The following is a 16,391-nucleotide window of genomic DNA, read 5'->3' on the forward strand; positions in this document are numbered from 1 at the left end:
AGTTTTTAAATTAAAAACTTTTGGGAAATACCAAGTTGGCCTAATGGACATGCTGACAGATGCTTTTATAGAATTTACCCATGTGAGAAACAAAAGGTCTGGTGGTACCTTTTTAGAATATAGTATTCAGCCTTAACTAGATCCAATTGTAGCCATTTCAATTATAGACCTTTCCTTTGCCCACCCCAATTTTGAAATTGGCCAATTGTGTAGACTATACCCCTGAGCTCCTCCATTCAGGGTGAAGGGCAGTGCTACATTAGGAATATAAACAGGCAGACTGCCCACCTAGGCTGCTTGCTAACCAGGTTCCCATACACACCCTTCTGGCAGAAGTAAAGTTTGCCTTGACCACCCACTTTGAACACATTTGATTTCTTGGGGGCACCTGGGTATTTCTAACTCCCATCTCTGGGATCTTATCTTCACTTCATTCATCCTCCTGCTTTTATCAGTCAAGGCCTGAAAACCATGGCCTCTGGATTTACAGCTCTTACCACCCAGCAGTTCTACTTGCTATTTTTGAAGAAATATTCACACTGTTCATAAGAATTGAATTGAACTATCATCCTTTAGCCAAGGGGTTGGCAGCCCAAACAACTGAACATTTCTCAGTACCAGATCTTAACTGATAACAAACAAATGAAGACTATTGTATCAATTTCATGAATCCAATATTCCATATAACTGGTTTAGCTAAAGCAAGGGGAACTGTAAATGATTAATTGGTGAATGAAGATAATGGGGAAGAGATAAGAAAGGAAAGGACAAATGTTCTCTTCCACTAAGGGGCTTGCTTGAATGGTGGTAGACATAAGAATAGTAGCAAATCCAGTGCTGAGGCTTCACGAATGGAAGACTGAGAGGTCAGGGCTACCAGCAATCAAGCACAAGGTTGGGGATGGAGCTCAGCAGGGCACTTACCTAGCATGTGTGAGGCCCTGGGCTACATCCCCAGCTCCACATTTAAAAAGAAAGAAAGATAAGAAAAGACAAAAAGAAAATGAGAGAGTGAGATAAAACCCTGGCACATGGCAAATGGCCCCAGAATCACAAAATAGGAGAAAAGACAGGCTGTACAAAACTTCTTATTAGAACATGCCAAGTTTGGGGGCACTGGTTTATCCAAAATAAATAAATGAATGAACAAACAAGCAAAAAAAAATTGTCAAGGCAAAATTTACATTTAAGACACCTTTTTCAAGGTATGATACAGGTGATAGGCAAATTTTCATTAGCAGTGACCCTTCAGCAATTTCCAGTGATTCTCTTAACTACTTGGTGAAATGAGTCCCTCATAAAAAAGTTCCATCCATTTCAAGCCTTGTGTTCCATTATGTCCCAGCTTGTACTCTACCTAGCACTTTCCAAACTTTTTTAATGTGCATATATATTCCCTGGGGATTTGTTAAACTATAGATTCAGATTCAGTAAGTTGGAAGTCTGATTTTCTAACAAGTTCCCAAATGATGCTGTTCCATCTTGTGTGGGGATCACACTTTGGGACTATCTAGCATTCATAAATCTCTCCAATACTTTCCAACCTCCACACTTTGGTGCACACTGCCCCTCCCTCTACCTACTTTTTGATTCACAACATTTAAAATATTATCCTTCCTTTAGGGATTATCTCAGAGGCTATTTCATTTATGGTTGTGCTTTTTCTTATTTACCTATACTTAACCCAATACATACATGCAATGGAGTAAGGTGAACTATTTTGGCTGTATAGAATACATATTGTGTGCACATTATCTATCTATCTATCTATCTATCTATCTATCTATCTATCTATCTATCTATTTTTGGTACTGGGGATTGAACTCAGAGGGGCTTTTCCACTGAGCCACATCCCCAGCACCCCCACACCTTTTTTGAGACAAGGTTTTGGTAAGTTGCTTAGGGCCTTGATAAATTGCCGAGGCTGATTCTGAACTTGTGATCCTCCTGCCTCAGCCTCCTGAGGCACTGGGATTACAGATGTGCACCACAGTGCCCAGCTATTGTGTTTTATAGTTATTCTTCCCACTTTCTAAAAAGGAATGGGAAGTTTACAGCATTGAAGTAAAATTTCCAAGGCCACATGGCTAGTAAGCAGTAGAAAAAAGAACTTTGGCTTTCTTAAAAAATGTCCAAAACACTTTTCTGACTGTCTTTAGATTTTAATCTGTACTTTTCCAGTGCCTTCTAGAGTGTATGTCTTGTGTTATAATTGAATATTTTATCTTATGCCCCATTCCCTCCTGACTTACCCCACCATTATTAAGTTGTAAACTCTTTGAAGACAGGCTTTATACCATCATTTCTTTTTTAAAATATTCTTTTAGTTGTAGTTGGATACAATACCTTTATTATTTATTTATTATTTAAAAAATTTTTGTGTGGTGCTGAGAATTGAACCCGGTGCCTTGCACATGCTAGTAAGTGCTCTATCGCTGAGCCACAACCCTAGCCCCTATACCATCATTTCTTAAGTCTTCCTACCCTAAGATGCTTGGTGCGGTGTCTTGCACAACAAAATAAGCATTCCAGAAATCTATACTGAACAGAACTCAGCTACAATTTTGGGTACAGTTTTCCACCCCAGACACTAACTGACATGTTGTTGAGGTAGTCATAAACAGAAGAAGGAAGTAAGATTCCTGGGTTCCTTCAGCTTTCCTTCTCCAACCTGAGATTCCTGAAGACTCACTGGGGAGTGATGACATAGTAACATATATTCTCCCCTAACCGCGTGTTATGATTTGGATCTGGAATGTCCCCCAAAGGCTTATATGCTAACGGCTTTATCACCATCCTATGGCATTATTAGAAGGTGGTAGAATCTTCAGGATGTGGTGCTTAGTGGAAGGAAATTAGGTCACTGGGGGCATGCCCTTGAAGTGCATATTAAGACCCTGGCCGTATCTTCTCTTTCTGCTTCCTGGCCACTGTGAAGTGAGCAACTTTGCTCCACCATGCATTCTCTACTATGATGTTCTGCCTCACCACATGCCCAAAGCAATGGGGACAAGTAACCATAGACAAAAACCTTTGGAATGAGCGAAAATAAATCTTCCCCCTTTTATTATTTCAGGTATTATGTCATAGTGATGGAAAGCTGACTAACATAACTTGTCTCTATAAAACTTCATTTTCCCTTTCTGGAAAACAAAGCAGTCTTTCCATTGACTAACAAGCTTATATGAGAAAACATTACAAAAGAGATCCCATATATGGATCTTTCCTTAACAGTTTTATGTGCAACAGTTTAGAGATCCTGCTTTACAAACGATAGTCAAGAAAAGACAATTTCTAACAGGTATTTTCTAAAACAGTAACTATGAGCCATGTGTAGCTATTCAAATATAAGCTTAAATTAATTAAAATGAAATAAAATAGCCACCTGTGGCTACTGGTTACCATACTGGAGAGGAAAGATATAGAGCATTTAAATTATTACAGAAAGTTGAGCTGCTCAAATTACAGGCATGTACCACCATGCCTGGATATCACAGAAAGTTTTACTGGACAGTGTTGCTCTACAGTCAGACTGGAATTAAACCCACATCTGCCACTTATACGATATGCCACTTACTAAGTATGAGACTTATATGTGTATAAAACAAGCCATTTGATCTCTCTAAGACTGTTTCTGCATTATAAATTGGGAATGATTACACCTCACCCTTACAGGAATGTGAGAAAAATAAAATGAGGGAATGTATACTTAAGGTCTTGCACATCTCAAACCCTAAACAAGTGTCAGTATTATAAACCAATCAGGGATTTATATAAATTTGCCTCAAAAATAGGAGAGGAACTTATTTGAATAGTGTGGCTCCTAAGGGCCCCAGAGTGTATCCTATTTATGACTTAGAAGATGTTAGCTTTGCATTCCTCTTCTAACCTACCTTTTCTGTCAGATAATACATAGCTATTAAGGTGAATCATTAATAAATAATACTTGGAATAGGCAGTGATTGCAACCTAAACATAGGTTTAAGATAGGAGATCATATTTGTCACCACCTTGAACTTTCAAACGTAAAAGAACCACATTTTCTCCCTTCAACTGGAAGCCTCCTCCCAAAGCTTTAATGAGAACTAATTTCAAAGCTGGGTACTGTACCACTGGAACATTGCTAGCAGTGGGATGGAAAAGGACCATTTCTCTAAATCCATGTGTTCCTATGCTCAGAATGTTCCCTGTGTTTTTCCTGTGGGGCTGACATCTCCCAGCCTTGGTAAAGGTAAATTATTTGAGAAAAGTCTGAATTAAATCTGTTAAGGTATTTGAGTTCTGTGAGTTGGAAAGCAAAATACATATTTCCAACTTCAAGAAGAATGCTTCAAGACTCTTTTCCTCTGTAAGGCTTGGGAAAAACAGCAAAATCATATTACTCAATGAAAACAAGGTTCAAAAATGTTGATTCAATAGAACAGTTCAAAATGACAGATGGTAGAGGGGTGATCTATCATTTTCCTTAGGATAAAGTCTGGCAGTCTTCAGAGGAATTGTGCAGAGAAATCCTTATTTTGCTGAATTTATCTCTGGGAATGGTTACAACAACCATTGTTCTCTCCAAATCTTTGGAGGTGGGGGCTTAAAAAGATGGCGATTCATCAGTACCTGTTCGGAGCTGGCTCTAGGCCATGCTGCAATTGCTGTTGACCAATTTTCCACCTGAGTGACAGGAAAAGAGCAAGTTCCTACCACAGTGACCGTTAGGTTATCTGTTTAATACTTGCCTGAGAATGTGCCCAGAGGTACTATGTTATGGGTGTCTATGTCTCAATAAAATAAATAATTGCAGATTTCAGAGCCTAAGGACAGAGAGTTGTTCTGGTATTGAAATTGGAGTCTATCTTGTCAGATCTGCAATGAGGTCTTCCCTGCAGGCTGATTGATTTCATAAAGCTAGGCAATTATCAAAAGCAAGCACAGTTCTCTCTGTAGAAAGCACTCCAATGGTTTTCAAAACTAACTTTCAGCCGGATCTGGTCAGGAGCCCAGGCTGAGCCAGATCTTTTCAGTAGGAACAGTTACAACATAAAGAGAACACTAATTTCCCCTAATAGAGTCTTAAGATGGGAGTAAATAAGTGGTAAACAAGGTTCAGCAAAATAATCCACATGGCATAAAAATTCAAAATTGAAAGTTGCTGTTAGATAAATCTGCATTTCATTGCAAAATGCTTTGAAGGGGACAGTGAGTACTGAAACTCTTTTGGTCTTGTGAGAGTTTTATTAATTAATGCTAGAAAGATATCAGTATCCTGTAAGACTGATGAACTGCATGAATAACATCTGTATATTTGCTTTTCCCAAAATGTACACACTAATTTCACCAGATTTCCTTTCTTCAACTATTCAGCCTTTATTAACTATTTATCCAATCACTGTGCTACAATTTTAATTACCTTCTAATTAACCAATGATGAGTTTGTGATTTAGCATTCCCTAAAGATAGAACTACATAAATACAGTAAATCTTCATTTACATGTTCAACATTTTTATCTGCTCTCCTCCCCCCACCCCATTAATTTTGCCATACTGTATCATTAATGCTCTGGAGTTATGCTTTCTGTATTCCTAATCTTTGATCCCCATTTATATTAGTCAAGAATGTATGATAAACAGCTCTTCCTGTTGACTGTGAAATTAAACCCACAGGAGAAAATAGAGATTCCTGTAATACACTAATGCATCTTTATAGATCCATACCTCCCCTATAAAAATTCCACCTCGGGAGTTCCAACATAGGGTGTTGATAAGTAATTAACTCCTTTAGAGAAGACCCTGCCAGAGCCAAAGTCAAACCGACTACTAAGAAAGCAAAAATCTGCTTCTTGAAAATACAGTGTCACTATAAAGGAAAAAGTCTACATAAAACAACTAGTCTGTGTTTGAAAAACAAGTCTTACTGTTTCTGTTGTATAAAAAGAATAAGTAGGATCTTAATTTTGCTCCAGGCTGGAGTTTAATTCAGGTATTCAATATATATTGGAATGAATGAGCCAATGAATTAATATTGACTGGTAGTCAGTCTCTCCTTATTCATCCAATTCATTCACACAATTCTGTGTGCCTGCCAGTATGCTAGGCCTAACGATTTTAGTTAGGATTTGCTAAAACTGTTTCTTTCTTCAAGAAGGTGATACTACGCTACTGGTGTGACTCTGCACCATGTACAGCCAGAGAAATGAGAAGTTGTGCTCCATTTGTGCACAATGTGTCAAAATGCATTCTACTGTCATGTATAACTAATTAGAACAAAATTTTTAAAAATAATTAAACAGGACCAAATAATATTTAAAAAAAGATCACAATCAGAAAAGAAGGCATATATATATATATATATATAAATAAAAATAAATAAAATCTGGCCCAAATAATGGTATCCATGTCACCTTCTGCCATTTACTCCAAGTAATCTTTGTTAATTCATATCAAACTTCTCAAAATTCCTTAAATATGTTATTGTGCTCTCATGTCCCTATGTTCCTGTACAACACATTCCCCCTACTAGAAATATCATTCTCCACCTGAAGATCTTTTACTTATCTTTCAAAACCCTGCTCAGAGGCATCCTCTTCGGTGAAGATGTCCTTCCCTAAACTTCAAAGGCTCTGTCCACAAGAGTCCACAGGACCTATTTTATCAGAGCATTTATTGTAGGATCTAAGAGTTCATTCTGGATGTTTTTGGATGTGTGTATTCTATGTAAGTTGTTGTCACAACTGATCTATGCCTTAGAAAGGTCACTCCAATGACAAGATGAAGGATGTACTATGAGTGACAAGGCACCAGAAGCAGAGACAGTTTAGGAGAAAACTGCAGTGGTACAATAGAGAGACAACAGGAATATGAACTCAAGAATGGCAGTAGAAAGGAAAGAAAAATGGATTTCAGAGATATTCATGAAAGAGAATCAGCTGGAATTAGATTCTGATTAGATCTGAGAGTTGAGGGGAAGAGATGAGCCCAAATTGAATCCATTTTAAAACTCTTAAACCACAGTCCTGAAAAGACTGCAAGGTTTATGGGCTTCAGTATGAGAAAAGGACTAATGCACTGGAGTCATATTCATACAGCTATGCTAAAAAGTAAACCACTTCCAACCTCTATTTACCATGACATAAAGGCTGCCAGAGAACACCAGCAAATGGCTTACACTTGACCTTTACTATGTATTCTTAACAAAGCCTGTCAAAAGATAAAAAATTTATCCTGAAAAAAAGCACAATACTTGAAGAGGCAGGAAAACATATTATTGGGCTAAGGAGGGGGAAAATGTTTTAATAATAGGTCTCAGACTTGGTTTATTTTGTCTTCAGCATTCACTGACAAAAGCGTTTTTGAAGGTCAGGAATACTTAATAGATTCCTTCATCCTTCTCCCTTCTCTTCCCTCACAAACAACTCCTCAAAATGGTCTCATTAGAAAATCTTGCATTTTAATAGCAGTTGTCTTTTTGTTATTATAGTATGTTGGATTAAGCTGACAATTCTCCTTTTAACTATACTCAAAGAAAGCTTGGAAAAATTAATGCTATGTTGTTTTTCTCCCTGCCAAAGAATATAGCAATGTAATTGTCTCCTGGAGAAGAAGCACTCTAATCATCTTTAACTTTAAAGTAAATTCATTTCAGGAAGATGCTCTAAAACAATAGACAGAGCAGATCAAGACTCCCAGGAAACTACAAAGTGATGGACTGAGTTGAAGAGAATGCCATAGTCGAATTCAAGTCCATGAACATTTCAACTTAAGAATGTCTTTGCAACAAAATAGCACTGTATGCAAGTTAGAATCATGTTACATTGTGGGAGGTAGGACTTAAACATTACATAGATTCATAACATCTAAGAGTTTTAGGACCTCACAGGCAGCAAGAGTAAACCCACCTATTTCAATTAAACCATACAGGAAGCTGTTGTACCAGGCAAGGTCAGAATGTAAAAGCACTGTAATTTTCCCAAAGTGTCCTTGGGAATTTGAGGACAGAAAAGATCTAAACATCCTCTTAATCCAACTAGGATCTTGGAATGCTTCTCAAAAGCATTTTGTTACTCTATTTTGGAAGATAATGCCCACTTCCTTTCCCTCCTTAATCAAAACCATTTCCATATTCCATGTGGTTGTTCCATTATTATCATTTTTAAAAAAATATTTTTAATTGTCAATTGCCGCAGTCCGGCTGCAGCAAAATAGCCGGGGGGTGACGAACAACTTGTGTACATTTATACAGCAGGAGTGGGAGCCGTTTATTGTAGGACAGGAGCAGTATATATACATTCCACACAGCTTATCTAATTAACATAAACTCGATACAGCAGTCAACCAATAAGGAATCTCCACACTTAATGGCTCGCTGGTGTTACTTCACAAACCACTCCCTCTGGCGAAATGCCAGGCGCCATCCAGACTTGTTTACAGACTCTAACATTTGCCAGGCGCCATCCTGACTTGTTTACAGACTCTAACAGTCAATTGATCTTTTATTTATTTATATGCAGTGCTGCGGATAGAATCCAAGGTCTCACACATGTCAGCAAGCATTCTACCATTGAGCCACAACTCCAGCCTCCATTATTATTTTTTAGAGTCCCACTCATTAAGCTTGGACAAATATTAAGACTGGTAAATTTAAAGACTTAGAATTTCCTGAATATTGGGCACTAAACTGGGATGGTAGGGAAAGAAGGATATGGAATCACAATACACTAAGGCTCTGAAAACCTGACCATGCAGCCTAGCCTTCCAGGCAAATGTGATTCATGAGCATATAGCTGCAGCATAAGAAACTAATTCTATTAAGTATGCTTCCTTTGAGCTTCTAGAAAGTAACTGTTTTCTTTGACACACATGCAGTCCAAATTGTGTTTTTCTACAAAGTAGAAAGAGGCAAAAGTAGCTCCCTTGTTCTTTGATTTTTATGTGTTATTTTTTTTTTCTTTGGTGGTGCTGGGGCTCAAACCTAGGGCCTCATAAATGTTAGGCAAGAACTCCACCACTGAGCTATAGCCCCATCCCTGTTCTTCTGATTTTTACCAGCTATTTCCCTGTCTCAACCAAATCTCTCAGCTCATAGATTTGTTAGCAGAATCAGTAGAGGAGATTGAAATATAAGGCACTGTGTTTCATTCCTGGCTACATATTAAAATCACCTTACTAGGGATTGAACCCAAAGGCACTTTACCACTCAGCTACATTCCCAGCCTTTATATTTAGAGACAGGGTCTCACTAAGTTGCTTAGGGCCTCACTAAGTTGCTGAGGCTAGCTTTTAATTTGCAATTCTCCTGCCTAAGCTTCCTGAGTCACTGAAATTATATGACCCCATATGCGGTGCAGCTGGGGAACTATTAAAGACTACCAATATCTGGGCTCCACCCCCAGAAATTCTGACTTGATTGGTCATGGTTGGGCCACCAGGAAATTCTAACATTCAGCCAGGAGTGAGAACAACCATTGTAAGTGGTTTTCTTACTTAAGGCCAAGCAAAGGAGTAAAAACTACCCAAAGTGGTTTTTTTTTTTTTTTTTTTTTTTTTTTTTTTTTTTTAGTTAAAACAAGATAACACTTAAAAGGTAAGTTCATTTTCAGAAAACCCACAATGTGCAGGGAACTATACTGGTTGTGTGGCATAAATATGTTAGATTTAAATTTATCTAGTTTATGATACTTTTAGGATTTCTCTGGAAAAAGCAAAATGAACTGAAGTCTCAGAGAAAATTAGACAAATTATAATTACATGAGTAAGTTCCCTGCTCCCAGGACAACTAGATAAAATACTTCAGAAATATTATGTCTGTTTTCTTATTCATCTCCAGAGAAATATTCCAAACTTGCCTTTGGGGACTAACCTTGAATCTTGCAACCCATTGGACACCAGGCCAATCACTTCTTTCCTTAAGACAATAAGTCATTTACTTCACTGAATTCAAAGTCGTGAAAAATCTTGGGAAGCACTGAATCTAAACTGTAACTACATTTGATAAAAATCACACTGAAATGTGGTTTGCCTATTGTTACATGTTGCCTCAGTGACTCCACTGAACTTTAGAAAAGATCTGGTAAAATGTAAAAAGTGCAAAAGAAGAAGTTTAAAATAGTGGAAGAATACACCATAAAGACATAGGCTTTACTCTTCCATCAACTCACTTGGTAACATTGGATGAGTAATTTTTGATGGGTTTCCGCATCTGAAAAATGAAGCTTAAAACATGTGATCTCCCAGCTCTGAGCTTAAGAGGGGGTGGGGGAAACAGATGGAAGACATCAATAGAAACCTGAAATAAAACTTAGTAATAGGGGTAGAAAAGGAGAGAGAAAGGAACACTGGAAGGATGCCTTCCTAGTACCACCTACGCAAAACATATTTAGCAGTCAGTAAATGATTTAATAGAAATACAGTTAAGGCAGCATGAAAATAAAATCAAAAGCATTTCTAATATTGCTTCAAAAAAGACCTTCTTAAGAATTTTCCTAATTATAAACCAGAATTTGTAAAGAAGTGCAGAATTTTTTTTCAATAAATTATGTTTAAATACCAATATATCTTCTAAGTAACTTGCTATCAATCAATTTCATTTAGTGCATAATTGTTGTGAAACTCAGAATAGGAGTCTAATGCTGAAATGTTAAAAGCATGTCAATCATGGTAGGAATACATTACCCTAATTGACCAAAGCTTTACTCACATACGAGACATTTCAAGATGCAGTGATGTAATGACAAAAATACCTGTTTCCCTGTGCCAAAGTCATAGGGACTGCTATTAAAGCCAAGCATGGTATTTATGTACACACAAGAGTAGGCAACAATTACAATCTAGAGATATTTTAGATTTAATCTTTTTATTTATTAGTATTGTTATATAGCAATGAGCATTCAGGAAAAAAAACTAATCAGTGTGCATTATGCACCAATCAGACAAAATACTCCTAATCCTCTGTCATTCTTTTTCCTTGGCCCCTGGGTACTCATTAAAGGTTAATTTATTTAAATCTCTCAAACATTTGTTTCAATCTACTTTAATAAACTAATGAATCTTTGGAACTTTGCCTAATCAGCTTATGTTTCTTATTTTAATACATCTACAAAATGTCTTTTTTTTAAAAGCTCATTCTTAATAGTTGTCTTCCTCTTGGAGAAAGAATTGTGCTTCAGTGACAACCTGATTTGAGCATTTGATGACACATTCACAATCTCAATAAGCATGCAGAGAATGGCTGTGGCTTGCCTATTGCTCTTAAACATAGTTACATTTTAAAGGATAGAACTGATTTGTGTTTAGAAGGATAATAATCCTCCAAATTGAAATGGTCATTTTATAGTTTAGTAAGAGTGACAATTATATTAAAGCAAAGCTTCTAATAATTCTGGTGCTTGTCAAACACTATGAGGGCCTATCAGTGAAACAACTCTATTCTAGTCATTATAAACCTGAGCAATGCATAATACATGCCATTTGCATTGACAAATATAAGTGATGTGTGGGGGGGGATCTTCAAATGAGTAGTATAATTTAAATAGAATCTAAAACTGTCCCTTACAATCTACCCAACTGCCATGCTCAATACATTTTGCCTAAAGGTAACTTTGAAGAATGTTTTACATAACATGTTTTACATATTGTTAAGTTGAATGTTCTTATGTAGTGGCCGAAATTCAGGGATTGCCTGCCACCTTCTATACCAGAATGTCAGACACTAAACTCTTGAAGCACTACCAAATTATTCCTAATTCCTGCTCTAACAATATCTGGCATTATTATAGACTATTACAGCTTACCAAGTGCTTTTACAACAGCCCTATGGTAGGGGAAGGGATTAATGTTATTAGTTTGTAGATAAGAAAACTGCAGCTCAGAGGAGCTTCAGTGTGGTTTCCCCAAGGTTGTAATGTGTGGAGGAGATGGAATCCAGATCTTCTGGCTAAAAATCTTCCCTTGAGTACCATGTTGCCTCACCTGAGAGGTTGTATTGGGATAACTGTTTACTAATGCATGATTCACCACTGATGAAAGACAAAGTGTAAACATTACCCCCCAGATATTTTGGTAGGAAATAGATCAAACTGATTAAAATATGACCAATTATTCAACATAACTTATAACTTCATAATATAGTAATGAGTTGGAGTGAAATTTCCCATAATAATGATGGAATCTTTAAGTTTTGTTTTCATTTCCCAAGGAAATTAATAAAAAAAATCCATCTATTCTGCACCCTTGATCTGAATTTCAGGTATTAAATCTCAGGCATTTAAATGGAAGTAAGTTACATGGCTAAATATTTTCAAGTTGTCACCTCTGCTTTTCTAAATAGTAACTCAAAGGAAGTACTTTTCAAAGGTCATTGTTCATTCATTCTGTATCTGTACAGCCATTCACTCATCATCCTATCATTCAAATGACATTTATGCAATGCTTACCTTGAGGCAAACAACAAGACAGATGTGGAGTCTGCCTGAAGCTCCCACTGCTGCCTTATTTCCTTAGACTAAGAACGTCTTGAAGACAGGGAATCCTATCATTCTGCACACAATAGAGCCAATTCTATTTGCAGAAAATCACTTCCATACTTGTCTGACAGTGAGATTTCTGGCTCCCCCTGCCGCCCACATGCCCCTCCAGACATATGGGAGCTAGGGGAAGAAATAGCAGAGTCTGCTTATCAAGTCTGACCTTTGGATAATGACTACAGTTCTCCCATCTGAGCTTGCTGCTGTTCTGCCTTGTGGTCAACAAAATGATTTGGCTCAAAATGGCAATATATCTGTTGCTGCTTCCCAGATACCCTCTAGCAAGCTATGTTACTTTTTAAAAAATGGTTGCTTCTGCCCTTCAGCATAGAGGTGAACTGTATCACCAAATGTATTGTCTTGTCTTGTCTGATTCCGTAAGAAGTTGGGCCCTACAGACAAGATAGAGATACATATGAAGCAGCTGCAAAAGAAGGAACACTCAATAGATGCTTGATTCTATTTAACAACAACAATAACTTATAGAGATTGCTATTATCTAGAGATTTAGAGATTGCTATTATCTTTTTGACTCTTCTTTACACCCACCTCATAGCTACCTTATGAGGTGACCAGTGAAGGCATGATTATACAGTTAAAATATAGAATTCTAAAGGTCAGATTAGCTAAAGTGACTTTTTAAAAGTTCCACAACAAATCAGTGGCAAAATTTGGTCTTCCAATTACTGATCCAGAAACAAGGCCATTCCATTAGGACTCTTAGTCAACAGAAGAGTTGCATTTTTAGGAATTATCAGGAATCGTGACGAATTAATTTATTGCCTCAGTTTGTACTATTGCCAAGTTAATTACTTAGAAATGATTTCTTAGAAACAAGAAGCAAGGAAACCATCATGGTAAGCATACATTTAGGAATAAAAGACGTCTTTCAAGAGACAGCCTGGATTACAATCCTTCCAGACTGTACATCAATTAAGTCCAATAAGGTAGAATTTAAACAAACAAAAACAATAGTACAGATATTTTGCTGTATTGGAATTCTTTTCACTTTTGAAGAATGGACTGAGTCATGTTATGTATATTTTTTATTCACAAATGATGAAGGCATGATTTATGTCACATATGGGGCATTTATGTGGTATCTAGATTCCCTCAAAAATATGAAAATAAACCCATCATGCATATTTGGGACAAAATGTTTATTTGCTGGGTCCTATATAATATTGTAAAGAGTCAAAAATTTATTTTAAATAAGCAAGTCTTCTAACTTTTATTTTAATTTATCATTTAATTCTATAAAATAGACTTTCCAAAAATGTTTTAAAATGCTTTATTAAACATAATTATATGCTTTTGTCTTCCTAATCCTTTTCTTCTTGAAAATTACCTGGGCTCTGAATCTTCTCTGACTCTGAAATCTTTCTTTCTTACTATTAGTAAACTATAAGCTATATCACACATATACATTTTATTAAGATAAATGTCATCTTTACTGTTTCCTGGACCACCTCAAAGGATAGTGTTTTGTGACCCAAGTCAACTTACCTATAGTGAAACCTTTTACTTTTCAAAAACATGTTTTATAACATAATTAGTTCTGTACTTCATAAATATCCCAAAATTTTGAAGGAAAATGAAATTAATATAAACTTCTTATTTTGGGCCACAGTTTCTGTCTCCTTCCCCACCAGAGCACAAATAGGTTAGCAAAATTGGCTGGTAAAGTGTCATTTTTCTAGTCCTTTCTTGCCTACCCTCTAGTAAAAGAATTAATGAGCAGTAAAGTTACCAAAAGTCAGACATAAGAATAGAGAATAAAGAACTCCAAGGGTTTATATGACCCACAAACCTGATATATATTGTGAACTCCACAGACACTCAGTAATACATGTTTGATCACCTCTCCCTGGTTATCAACTCATTCTCTTTCAATCACTCCTTATTTTTACTTCCTTAGAGACATGAAACTAACATAGAGCAAATAGAGTTGTATTTCCTTTATATGGCGAGCAACATCAATGGCAAAACCTGAAAGAAAAGTTTTATTCTGTGATGACAATAATTATTCCTGCTTGTACCTGAAAAGCATGAGAAGGAAACCAAATCAGATATGTTTATCCCAAGTCTTTACTGGGGATAATTTATCAGAGGCAAGTAATTAATAATTTGCTATACATCAACTGCAGTGGTATGCTCAACTGGTAGGGTTCACACAGACACATTGGCAGGTGATTCCTTTTATCAGACATGGCAAGTCTTAGCATGTATCATTTAAATAAAGGATACCATGGAACAGTGAAAGAACCAGCAAAACTCTTACTGAGTTTGGTTGATAATCAACCTTTACCAAGGAAATTTTTACAAGTTGCAACTTGTCACACCAGCAGCCTATAGAAAGCTCTTATTTCATTTAAACCCTTCTACTTTTAAAGAACACCACCACTGTTAATACTACCAAGCGTGACTGAAAGGGAACTGCTACCTGACTTGCACAAAAAAAGATCTTCCACATGACAAATTAAAAAAGACTTAACATCATGTAAGTAATTAAAAACAAAAGAGTAAGGACTGTATAACTGCATAAGTATTTCTATAAATTCTTGTGCAAAAGAAGAACAATGAGTGGGCTACAGAATACCAAAATACTAACAATGCATCAGAAGGATTTTTAAAAAGTCTTCCAAAATCAGTGAGGATAAAAATTACACTAAAATGTAATAGAGCCTGAGTTCTACTTCTAGAATTACCACCAACTCAATAAGAGGCTTTGGGCAAATCACTCCATCAGATTTCACGATCATAATTTTTACTCTAAAATATCCTAATGGGGTCCACAGACTTAGAGGACCCCATTAACTAAACTCCTTCACATGAAGTCCAAAATAAAAACTACCAACACTAAATAGTACAACACAGTTTACAAAGGTTATTTCATATAATTTCATATTTACAAAAGTATTTCTCATCAGTTCATGTTTAATTTTTATAACTCTTAGAGTTGGGATAGGTGTTTTTATCACTGGCTTTTAAAAATGATAAACTTGAGGATTAAAGAATTTGTCCCGTATAACTCAATAGGTGTTTAACCTTGTCTTATGACACCAAATTCAATGTTCTACCACCTAGCACAGGGACTGAAACATAAGGATACACTAGTCCCCCCTTATTCATGTGGGATAAGTTCCAAATCCCTATCTGAAGCCACTGAACCTTATATATACTATATTTTTCCAATATATGCATATCTATGATACAGTTTAATTTATAAATTAAAAACACAATAACAATTAGCAACAATAACAATAAAAAAGATTGATTAAAACAATATACTGTAGTAAAATTGACAACAACACAACTCTTATAACTTGGGGCCATTGTTAAATAAGGGTCACTGGAACACAAGCACTATGATACCAGAACAGTTGATCTGACAGCCAAGATGACTACTGAGTGGCTAAAGGGAAGACAGCATATATATCATGGAAGCACTCATCAAATGGATGGTTCATATCCTGGGTGAGAATGAGCTATTGAATTCTTCTCTGAACTTCCTAGAAAATTGGACTACTGTAGGGAAAAATCTAGGACTTTGAAGTCAAACTGTCATGATAATCCTGCCCTGCCACTTGCTGACTGTGCAGGTTTGGGCAAGATAATTAACTCCCTGAACATTAATTTATTTGTCTGTAAATAGTGATATTATCTATATGCACTTGAAGTCTCTACCATCTTAATGAATTGTAGAAGGTATACATCTTCATTTTGTATGTTGCTTCTCACTTTATAGCTTTTATGGTACTTAAAAGAGATAATCCAAATAAAGCAATCAACAGAGGATCTGATAATATAGTAAAACAGTAAAATATGAGATACATTTTACTCATTCTTCCTTACTTGTAGTTGCCTTAGGAACCTGAACTA

General features: G+C 36.3%; 1 protein-coding gene across 5 annotated transcripts in view; it reads right to left on the reverse strand.

The window, feature by feature from the left end:
• The window catches only part of Enox2 (ecto-NOX disulfide-thiol exchanger 2), a 288,838-nt gene that overhangs the window by 171,901 nt on the left and 100,546 nt on the right, over nt 1-16,391 (reverse strand). The window lies entirely within an intron of this gene.

Source organism: Marmota flaviventris, chromosome X (genome assembly GCF_047511675.1).
Source record: "Marmota flaviventris isolate mMarFla1 chromosome X, mMarFla1.hap1, whole genome shotgun sequence".
NCBI classification, from domain to species: domain Eukaryota; kingdom Metazoa; phylum Chordata; class Mammalia; order Rodentia; family Sciuridae; genus Marmota; species Marmota flaviventris.